Here is an 11910-nt window from a genome sequence, read left to right on the forward strand (position 1 = left end):
AAGAATAGAGTCATAGACAGTACTCTATCTACCACTTATAGTACTATGCATAAATAGTTTATTAAATAATGAGCTTCTTAAAAACTAAGCATCATGCTGTTGCTGAAGATTCTGTGAAACCTTGCCTAGACCCGTGCTGCTGGTGATGTGATCCAGATGTTCACCAGCTGATCGAAGGAGAGTTTGCTTTTCTCTTAAGCATCAGTTCCTGGCAGCATCAAGATAGATGTTCCCTGATTAACCACTTATGAAGTGTCAGGAAAATCACCAAATGTATTTCTTTCACAGATTGCTCTATTTGGAAACTCTCAACTTTCCATTACCATGGAAACCACCAAGATTCAGCTGTGAACTATAGTTGATGATTTTTTATTTGTCTTGTTGTATATAATTAATTTTTGTTATACCATATGTTCTTCATATACCATGAAACACTGCTATAATATGCACAAAATTACTTAATTTCTGGCTTTTAAAGGTAGAAGCTGTAGAAAGGTCATGGTAGAAAAATCTCAATTCTTTTTTTTTTAAATTAGATATTTTCTTTATTTACATTTCAAATGTTATCCCTCTTCCTGGTTTCCCCTCCAAAAACCTCCCTATCCCCTTCCCCTTCCCCCTGCTCACCAACCCACCCACTCCTTCTTTCTGGCCCTGGCATTCCCCTGCACTGGGGCATAGAGCCTTCTCAGGACCAAGGGCCTCTACTCCCATTGATGACCATCCTTTGCTACATGTGCAGCTAGAGCCATGAGTCCCTCCATGTGTACTCTTTGGTTGGTAACTTAGTCCCTGGAAGCTCTGGGGGTACTGGTTGATTCATATTGTTGTTCCTCCTATGGGTTTGCAAACCCCTTCAGCTCCTTGGGTCCTTTCTCTAGCTCATCTACTGGAGACCCTGTGATCAATGCAACGGTTGGCTGAGAGCATCCACCTCTGTTATTTGTCAGGCACTGGTAGAGCCTCTCATGAGACAACTATAACATGCTTCTGTCAGCAAGCACTTGTTGGCATTCACAATAGTGTCTGGGTTTGGTGATTGTATATGGGATGGATCCCCAGGTGGGGCAGTCTCTGGATGCCCTTTCCTTCAGTCTCTGCTCCACATTTTGTCTGTGTAACTCCTTCCATGGGTATTTTGTTCCCCCTTCTAAGAAGGACCTAAGTATTCACATTTTGGTCTTCCTTCTTCTTGAGTTTCATGTGGTCTGTGAATTGTATCTTGGGTATTCTGAGATTCAGGGCCAATATCTACTTATCAGTGAGTGCATATCATCTGTTTTCTTTTGTGATTGGGTTACCTCACTTAGGATGATATTTTCTATTTCTATCTATTTGCCTAAGAATTTCCTAAATTCATTGATTTTAATAGCTGAGTAGTACTTCATCTGGAAAAACAAAAACAGAAACAAAAACAAACCTATAGGATAGTGAAACTTTTTCTCAACAATAAAAGAACTTCTGGTGGAATCACCATCCCTGACCTCAAGCTGGAATACAGAGCAATTGTAATAAAAACTTCATGGTATTGGTACAGAGACAGACAGGTAAATCATTAGACTAGAATTGAAGACCTAGATATGAACCTACACACCTATGGTCACTTGATCTTTGACAAAGGAGATAAAACCATCCAGTGGGAAAAAAAGACAGCATTTTCAACAAATGGTACTGGTTCAATTGGCAATTAGCATGTAGAAGAATGCAAATAGATCCATTCTTATCTCCTTGTACAACGCTCAAGTACAGGTGGATCAAGGATCTCCACATAAAACCAGTTACACTGAATCTAATAGAAAAGAAAGTGGGGAAGAGCCTCAAGCACATGGGCACAGGGGAAAATTTCCTGAATAGAACACTAATAGCTTATGTTCTAAGATCAAGAATCAACAAAAGGGACCTCATAAAATTGCAAAGCTTTTGTAAGGCAAAGGATATTGTCATTAGGACAAAACAGCAACCAACAGTTTGGGAAAAGATCTTTACCAATCCCACATCCTATAGAGGGCTAATATCCAATATATACAAAGAACTCAAGAGTTAGACTCCAGAGAACCAAATAACCCTATTAAAAATGGGGTACAGAGCTAAACAAATAATTCTCAACTGAGGAATATTGAATGGCTGAGAAGCACCTAAATAAATGTTTAACAACCTTAGATATCAGGGAAATGCAAATTAAAACAACCCTGAGATTTCACCTCACACCAGCCAGAATGGCTAAGATTAAAAACTCAGGTGACAGCAGATGATGGTGAGGATGTGGAGAAAGAGAAACACTCCCCCGCTGCTGGTGGGATTGCAAGCTGGTACAACCACTCTGGAAATCAGTTTGGCAGTTCCTCAGAAAATTGGACATAGTACAACCTTAGGACCCAGTTATACCACTCCTGGGCATATAACCAGAAGATGCTTCAACATGTAATAAGGACACATACTCTACTATGTTCATAGCAGCCTTATTTAAAATAGCTAGAAGCTGGAAAGAACCTAGATGTCCTCCAACAGAGGAATGGATATAGAAAATGTGGTACATTTACACAATGGATTACTACTCAATTATAAAAACAATGCCTTCATGAAATCCTTAGGCAAATGGATGGAACTAGAAAATATCATCCTGAATGAGGTGATCCAAACCCAAAAGAACACACATGATATGCACTCATAAGTGGATACTAACCCAAAAGCTCAAAATACCCAAGATAAAATTCACAGACCACATGAAGTTCATGAAGAAGGAAGACCAAAGTGTAGGTGCTTCATTCCTTCTTAGAAGGGATAAATACTCACAAGAGAATATACAGAGACAGAGTATGGAGCAGTGACTGAGGGAAAGGCCTTCCAGAGACTGCCCGACCTGGTAATTCATCCCATATACTGTCACCAAACTCAAACACTATTATGAATGCTAAAAAGTACATACTGACAGGAGCCTGATTTAGCTGTCTCCTGAGAGGCTCTGCTAAGAGCCTGACAAATACAGAGGTGGATGCTCGCAGCCAACCATTGGCCTGAGCATAGGGTTCCCAATGGAGGAGTTAGAGAAAGGACCGAAGGAGCTGCAGGGGTTTGCAGCCCCATAGGAAGAACAACAATATCAACCAACAAGAGCTCCCAGGATCTAAACCACCAACTAAGGAGTACATATGGAGGGACCCATGGCCCCAGCCATATATGTAGCAGAAGATGGCTTTGTCAGACATCAATGGGAGAAGAGGCCCTTGGTCCTGTGAAGGCTTGATGCTCCAGTATAGGGGAATGTGAGGGAGGGAGGCAGGAATGGGTAGGTGGGTTAGGGCACACCCTCATAGAAGCAGGAGGAGTGGGAATAGGATAGAGGGTTTAGAGAGTATCGGGAAACATTTGAAAATATTCAGTGAAAATGACTAAGCATAAAAAGGAAACAGTTGTAAGTTTATGATTTAAAATAAAGTAATGGTAAAGGAAGAAACAAATAACTATCACATAATCTCTGAGTTATAAATATTAGGATGAGGTTTAAATTCCTGTCTTTTAAAGTTCTGGCCCTGATATTTTTCTATGATGTCTTTCCCTTCAGAGAAGGAACCATGGGCAGTTGCCGCCAGCTCGGGGATTTCTGGCTCTTTTCTCTTCGCCTTAAATTCGGGTGTCTTTTATGAATAATCATAAGCAGCAAAAACCAACGCTATCAGGCCAGCGTTTTAAAACCAGAAAAAGAGATGAAAAAGAGAGGTTTGACCCTACTCGGCTTCAAGACTGTATTATTCGAGGCTTAACTGAAACTGGTACTGATTTGGAAGCAGTAGCAAGTTTCTTGCTGCTTACGGAGCAAAACTTGACCACTGCCGCTATGCAGAAACACTCTGACATTCTGGTGGCTGGCGGAATGCTGGCCCCAGGCGGTACACGGGCAGATGACATGATGCGCACAGGTGTCTGTGTGTTTGCAGCACAAGAAGACCTAGAGACCATGCAAGCATTCGCTCAGGTTTTTAACAAGCTAATCAGGCGCGACAAATACCTGGAGAAAGGTTTTGAAGATGAAGTTAAAATATGTAATAAAAAAAATAAAATAAAAAAAAAAGTTACTGCTCTTCCTAAAGGGGTTTTCAGAGTCGGAGAGGAACAAGCTCGCCATGTTGACTGGGGTTCTTCTGGCTAATGGAACCCTTAATGCATCCATTCTTAACAGCCTTTATAATGAGAATTTGGTTAAAGAAGGGGTTTCAGCAGCTTTTGCTGTAAAGCTCTTTAAATCATGGATAAATGAAAAAGACATCAATGCAGTTGCTGCAAGTCTTCGGAAAGTCAGCATGGACAACAGACTGATGGAGCTGTTCCCTGCCANTAAACAAAGTGTTGAGCATTTCACTAAGTATTTCACTGAGGCGGGCTTGAAAGAGCTTTCGGAGTATGTCCGCAACCAGCAGACCATTGGGGCTCTGGAAGGAGCTCCAGAAGGAGCCGCAGGAGCAGATGTCCCGTGGTGACCCATTCAAGGACATAATTTTATATGTCAAGGAAGAGATGAAAAAAAAATAACATTCCAGAACCAGTGGTCATTGGGATGGATAGTCTGGTCCAGTGTGATGAGCACTGTGGAGTGGAACAAAAAAGAGGAGCTTGTAGCATAACAAGCCATCAAGCACTTGAAGCCATACAGTCCTCTCCTTGCTGCCTTCACTACTCAAGGTCAGTCTGAGCTGACTCTGCTACTGGAGATTCAGGAGTATTGCCATGACAACATTACTTCATGAAAGCCTTCCAGAAAATAGTGGTGCTTTTTTATAAAGCTGAAGTCCTGAGTGAAGAGCCCATTCTGAAGTGNTATAAAGACGCACATGTTGCAAAGGGCAAAAGTGTCTTCCTNGAGCAAATGAAGAAGTTTGTAGAATGGCTCAAAAATGCTGAGGAGGAATCGAGTCTGAAGCTGAAGAAGGTGACTGAATTTTGAACCAACATCCTCAGTAAAGCAAACAGGAGTTGTAGATAAAATGTCATGTCTCATGTGTCCTGGTTCTTACATCTTCCTACCTCCCTATATCAAGCATGATATAAGGGCTTTCACGGCAATTTTTATTTTAACTGTTTTTATGGTTACTGGAAANGTTGGCTTTGGTTTCTGAAACCACGTGTGAGGAGCGAGCTGCAGGAGCCGTAGAGTTGAATCTGATGTTGCATTGCTTTTCAGTTACCTTCTACCTCCTGTATTTTCTACTGTAATAATGTGATGTAAGGCCTTCCGCAATGAGCAGTTCACTTTAGTCCCTGGGTTTTCTATATAAACAGTTTTCAAGATATGATTTGGTTAAAAATAATTTGTTACAAAAAGATTCTGTTTGCAAATTAAACTGTAAAAGTACTCAAAGTCTCAAAGGGCAATGATTTGTGTGATAACTTAGTGTGTCCAGAGCCCTGTTCATCAGTGAAAACCCTGTGGATAACTGAACCCATAACATGAATCCTGACGTTGGTTAGATGTGAGCATTTTCTTCTTAGAGTTTCAACCCCAGATGTTGTTTGATTTCTGGGTATCATCCTTAGTAAAGCCATGGAGAGCAAACTTGAGTTTGAGAACTACATGTGGCAAAGGTAGGAAGAAGGAAGCTGAGTCTTTTTCCAGAAACGTCTAGGTTCATTTGTATCTTTCCAGGTAGAACATGNTGATAACTCCTCACACAAACGTTCTACCCCAGGATACAGCTAGACTGTTAAGAGTTCCCACAAGGACTGAGTCAAGGAAATGTCACTAAACCATACGATTGTTGAGTGTTTTGGGTGAGCGTGTTCTAACAGGATCTCTGTACGACTCCATTTTCCTTTGTGAAGGTGAAGGACAGTCATTCGTGGTCTGCCTTTCAGTTGTCTGGGCCTGGCCTCGTTCTGCTACAGTCAGCGCCTGGTAACTCACCCTAGTTGCCACTTTCTTAAATTGCCATGAGCCAAACCCTTCAATTGATTAATCCATTTATTTTAATGGCTGCCTTCTTGCTTTTCTCTTTGCTATCCATTTATAGTTAGTTGGTAGTGGAAGATGTGCCCACCTTTTTTGGGAAAGGCTAAAAGTGAACATTTTGAAATATTTTTTTTAATTGGTAAAAGAAAATAGTAAGAGAATAATGCCACCAGAGACTTNAGTGGAAATTGCCCATTTTGAAGGTGCCATTCTTAGAAGCCAAGAATTTGGTATTTAAAGTTTATCTTGAGAGAATANCATGTAATATAATTTNAAATAAAGGTATAGTAACCTTAAGAGCACTGTAGCAAAAACATTGGTGGGTGGGGTGAATTTGTAAAATGAATGACTTTGATAAAGTTTTATGCACAGGCAAATGTATTCATTAGATTCTGTGTAGTGATCTTCTTTTCCTTTGTAATTTATAGTCCTAAAAAGATTTTTTAAAAAATAAAGTCCACCCTTGCATTTTAAAAAACAAAAAACAAAACAACAACAACAACAACAGCAACAAAACAGAGAAGGAACCATGAAGGACTCGTTAGTTCTACTCGCAATTCTTAACATTATAGTGCCATAATTTTCTGAAAACACCTACAAAAATCAGCAGTTTCTGACATATTCTGACAATAAGAAAAAATAATTGAAATCTTAGTTTCTTCTTATTCACTGCTTATAGATTTGTTTGTTTGTTTGTTTTCTCCAAACAGGCTGTTTCTTTCAAAAAATGCTCTAAGGGCTAGTGATTTGAATCCACAGGGAAATGTTTCTTAACTTGACTCCCTGCTGAGCTTCATCCAGGGTTAACATTGTAGATGTAGAAAACTGATGCCCAAAATAGTCCTCTGACCCTGACACATGCTCCATGTAATATCCATGCATACACACATCATACACAGACAATAATAATGACAAAAATAGTCACACACACAAACACACACGTATATGTGACATTAAACTGTCAGCAACTAAGAAGTTTGTCACAATGCAATGTGTCTCAAGGGACCATCTTGACAGTCCATTAAAAACAACTTTTCCCATCTCTATGTGCCAATAACTTTGTTTTTATTATGGCTTCTTTTCTGGGATCAAATGGTTTATTGTAATGTTTTAGATTTTTTTCATAGTCCTGTGCTGATTAATATATACTACTCAACAATAATTCTGTCACAAAAGTGTTCTGCAGTTCAGTGCCACAGGAATAACACTAATTGGATGACCTATTGACTTCAAAGTGCCCCAGAAATAAACCAACTAGAAAAATGTAAGCTTTCGAATTAAAAGATAATAAACATATGTTTTCCTCTTTTGCTTTGGATTGTTGACCTCTCCTTCTTCCAGTCTATATTGTTATAAATGTGGCTCAATGTTGGCTGTGATCTCTTAGTCCTTTGAGATTTAAATAAAATTGAACTAAGGCTTATAATCAAGGTATCTGGCATAGTGACATCCAGACTGTAAGACCAAAACTCATTTAACTTTTATTCCTGCAGAATGTCGCAGTTTGCAATGCAAGGCCCATTTTCTTAGAAATAATGCTATGGAAAATATTGAAAACTTTTTAAATTACATTTTTCTTTTAATTTATTCTGTATGTTAGTGCCATGGTGCACATGTGGAGCTCAGGAGACAGCTTGTGGAAGTCAGTTCTCTCCTTCCAACCTATGGGTTACTGGAGCTTTATCCACTGAGCCATCCCAAGTGTCTGTGGTCTATTTTATAAAGTTCCATTTGTCTATTTATTATAGATGATGCGAACATTTCCGATAATTCTCGAACCAACAGCAAGCAAGTAGGGTATTTCAAACTTTGCTAAAGTTTTGGGAGCTGGGCTGAAGCGTATAATAATATAGCATATAATTTAAGTTCCATCGATGATAATGAAACCCCTGAACCTTTCCCATTCCTAGTTTTATACCTTGGTGCCAAGCCATGAGAGAGTGATTCATCCTTGCCTTCAGGGCCATCTCATCTCTATGGTGATCTGAGAGGCAGCATCCCTGTTGTTTGTGGGTTCTAGTTTAATTTTGTTTTCATTTAGCTCTGTTTACTTTTTAATTGATGTTGTTAGTACTCTGCTGGTTAAACACTCACCTAAATTAGTGCTAACAGTATCTTCATTTTAAAAAAAATGGAAAAAAAAATAGAACAAAAGTCAACTTGGGACAGTGGTGCCTAAGGCACCAGAATAGTCATAATCATGTGGATTATGAATGGAACTTTTTCTCTTACCTCGGTCTCTGCCACATTATTTATTTTTATTTTTGACAAGCACACAAATTTATATTGTAACAGCTAGAGTCCATCATTTCTGAATAATAAAATGCAGAGGGAGTTATGAATTGCATAGCATAACTAGTATTTTGAAAATAACCTTACCCAGTTGATTAAATTTAATATCTAGCCTTGCCTGTGGACTAGTGTTGTGCTCAATGACCACCCAAATGAAGAGTGATGGTTCTGTGTTCATGTGGCAACATCATAGTATGCAAATACTGTCACATAAACTCAACAGACTTTTGAAAGAGGGATAAGAGAGGAAGCATGCTGCGGCCCTTCACCTGGGGAAGCTGGGATAGCTCCCTAAAAGTCCAGCATCCATGTGAGAGTAACCATAAAATATTTGTGTTTCTCTAGGTAACCTTGAATTGGATAAAATGAAAGAAAACTTAGAAAGGCTCTCAAGTATTAATCAAGTCCTCGGTGTGTGGAGCTAATTAATGAGTGGGTTGTGGTTTGTGAGCTTTGAAGCTCTCTGCTATAGCCTGTGATCTGAATCCCATTGCCCTGGGTGGTTTTAGCCACTGTTGGTTATAATTTCAGCTTCTCCCCAGAGACGGCAGTTCTACTGTTAATACCATTCAAAAGATGAAACTTAGGCAGCAAGAGATTGGGTAGCTGCTTATAGGCACTTCAGGTAGAAACCCCTGTACACCAAGAACTTGTGAACAAGCTGGGGGCTGATATCAGGATGTGTTAGGACCATGGTGAAACCAGCAAACACAGCTATCTGTGCTAACCAACACCCGTCAGGGACAGCAATCAGCTGAAGTAGGCTGTCCAGACTGTGGGATAGGTAAATGTTCTCTAGTCTCCTTGCTGTGGAGTTTAAGATAAAAGGATAGTGATTTGCATCTGGAAGACAGAGAAAGGAGAAATCTTTGATGCATGAAACCTTTTGCAGGAAGGACTGAATTCTTGGGACCTGAATATGACAAAGTTGCTCTCCTGGATTTGATTAGGCAGAGAAAGGCTGAGACCTTCACCTTCTTCTAGAAAGAGACCATGATCCCAAAATTCTTTGACCCAGCTCTAGTCAAATACCTCTGAGCTTCTTCACCATCTGTGTTCTACCTCTAACTGAAACGAATTTAAGACTCATCATAATGCTTTCAGATTGTTTCGTTTTGTGCTAATATCTGGAATACATGATAAATCTCTCAACAGTAAGTTTATGAGTTAAATAAAACAGAAATAATCAGTACCAATTAAATGACACAAATAACCAAATAACTCAGAAGGAAAAAATATATAAGCCCTCATTTTAGCTGCAAAATAATCATGAAAGACGTAGTTTTTTATTTTCTTAAACTAAGAAACAGGAGCAGAAGCAACTAAGTCAGTTCCCTCTCTCGGCTGTGTCCCACAGTTACTCATAGACTCACTGGCAGGTTTAATCTTCTGGCATTGCAGTACGACCTCATCAACCACAAGGTTCATGCCCCAGAGCTGTACAATCCTTAGCAAATATCAATGATCTCATAATGCTTAGCTAAGTTTAGGTCTTTGTGTTGGATCACATTCATAGTTATCCTGGGGCATATATGGATTTCAGGCAACAGGTTAGACACTTCTATAAGTGTCTCCCTGATAAACTTCAAGGCTAGTATTTAACCTAGTAGATACAGAAGATGCAAGTTGCCTTTTTTGTTTGGTGGATTGAAAATAGTTTTTTTTCCATAAAACATATTCTGATTATAGTTTTCCATGCCTCGATTCTTCTAAGATCTTCCTTGACTGTTCACCCACCAGAATTCCACACCCCTTCTTTCTCTCTCAGTATAATATAATTAGGATCTCAGAAAATAATAAAATAATGTAAGACAAAATTTAAAATAAACAAACCAGAATAGGATAAAAAAAATAAACTACCAGGAGAATAAGAGTCAAAGAAAAACCACAAGAAACACATATAGATACAGAGGCACACATATCCATGTACACAGAAATCCCATAAAAATATAACATGGGAAACTATTATATTTATAAATAGATAGAATGATATGTAGATGGATATAAAGATGACAGATATAAATATATGCAAAAACTGCAATGAAAATACAAAAAAAGAAAGAAAATTAATACCCAGACAAAGCGTTATGAGGCAAAGAACTTGCAATATGATATTGAGGTCATTTGTACTGACCATCTACTGCTGGGTATGGGATCTGTATGTAAGTGAGGTTTTTATATCCAGTGAGACTCCACTGGGAGTGGGGGGCTGGCTCCTTATGAGCCGCTACCAATTAAATAAACCTTCTAGGTTAGGGATGGAGATTTGTGACCACTTCCCCTTTCTGCACCAGAATTCTATCATACTTATCCCTGACCTATCTGGTCTTAGGTTCTTAGACATCCAAGCAGTGTTAGGTATAGGTTCCATATCATGTACAAGGCCTAAAATCTAATCAGCTATGGGCTGGTTACTCCCACAAGCCTTATGCCATTACTGCACCAGAATATCTTGCAGGCAGGCCATTGTTGTAGATCTAAGGTTTATAGTGTTTATATTTGTCCATAATATGTTCTTCATAAAATAAGAAAGAAATTGTATTAGATATTCAATATTTTATCTTAAAACAGAATTGGAGAAAGTAGGGGGAACGATCAGTGTTTAAAGTGCTTGTTGTATAAGTATGAGGATTTGAGTTTGTCTCCCCAGAACCTAGGCAAAAAGTCAAGTACAGTAGAGATCATATTTGTAACTTCAGTTCTCCTACAGAGAGATTAGAGTCAGAGGCAGGGGAATAAAACTCGAGAAACTTATAAGGGAATGAGCCAGGTACACATGGTGGGAAGACACAATTAGATGGTCTCAAACAAGGTAGGAAAACAACAAATGTTGAGCACTATACACAATATGCTCCACTGAGCACACCCACACATGCATATTCACACACACACACACACACACATATACATACATACATATACACATGTACATACCATACACAACCTACAAAAAGAAAAATAGAAAAACTACATATTTAAATTATTTAATCCAATTACAGGCTAATGTAAGTATCCTGAGAATATTAATCTAACATAAGTTACAGTGTTCAGTACATTAAGGGAGAAATGTGCTTTGACTTAATGATTTTGAGGATTTGGATCTGTGTGCATGCCTGTGTACATTTTCATGTGTATACAGGAGCACACACATGAGCATATGCTTGGAGGCCAGAGGACAACCTTGCTGTTGTTCCTTGGGCACTACTGGCCTCTTATTTTGAAACAGGGTCCCTTGCTAATCTGGAACTTGCTAAGTAGTCAATGCTAGAATGCTAGTGATCCCCAAAGATCTACCTGTCATCACTCTCCCAATGCTGGGATTAAAGCACGGGCCACCACACCACAATTTTATATGCATAATTTTATATTTATATTGAACTTAGGTCCTCATTCATACACAGCACGGTCTTTTCTAAGCAAGTGCTCTCCCCAGCAGTGCTTTAAGAATTTTTAAGCTAGGATGAACTGATGGAGGTATAATTTCACTGTAAGTTAAGGGGCATCTGTGAATTTGTTGCCTACCTGTCAAATACATGAGAGTTGTTTACTTGGAATGCCACCATCAAAAAGAAGAGGTCTCTCACTCCTAGATTCTGTTTAGGATTCATTGCTGCTCTTGTATATGTATCAAATGAACAAACCCAGAGGTTTCACTGGCACTGACTCCCTTCCCACTT

The 11910-nt window shown here is 39.1% G+C and overlaps 1 pseudogene; it reads left to right on the forward strand.

Annotated features, from left to right (window-relative positions):
* Positions 1 to 3640: 3640 nt before the first annotated feature.
* On the forward strand, positions 3641 to 4980 carry LOC110308021 (annotated as a pseudogene).
* The last annotated feature ends 6930 nt before the right edge of the window (positions 4981 to 11910 follow it).

The sequence above is a fragment of the Mus caroli genome, chromosome 13 (assembly GCF_900094665.2).
Source record: "Mus caroli chromosome 13, CAROLI_EIJ_v1.1, whole genome shotgun sequence".
Taxonomy (NCBI): domain Eukaryota; kingdom Metazoa; phylum Chordata; class Mammalia; order Rodentia; family Muridae; genus Mus; species Mus caroli.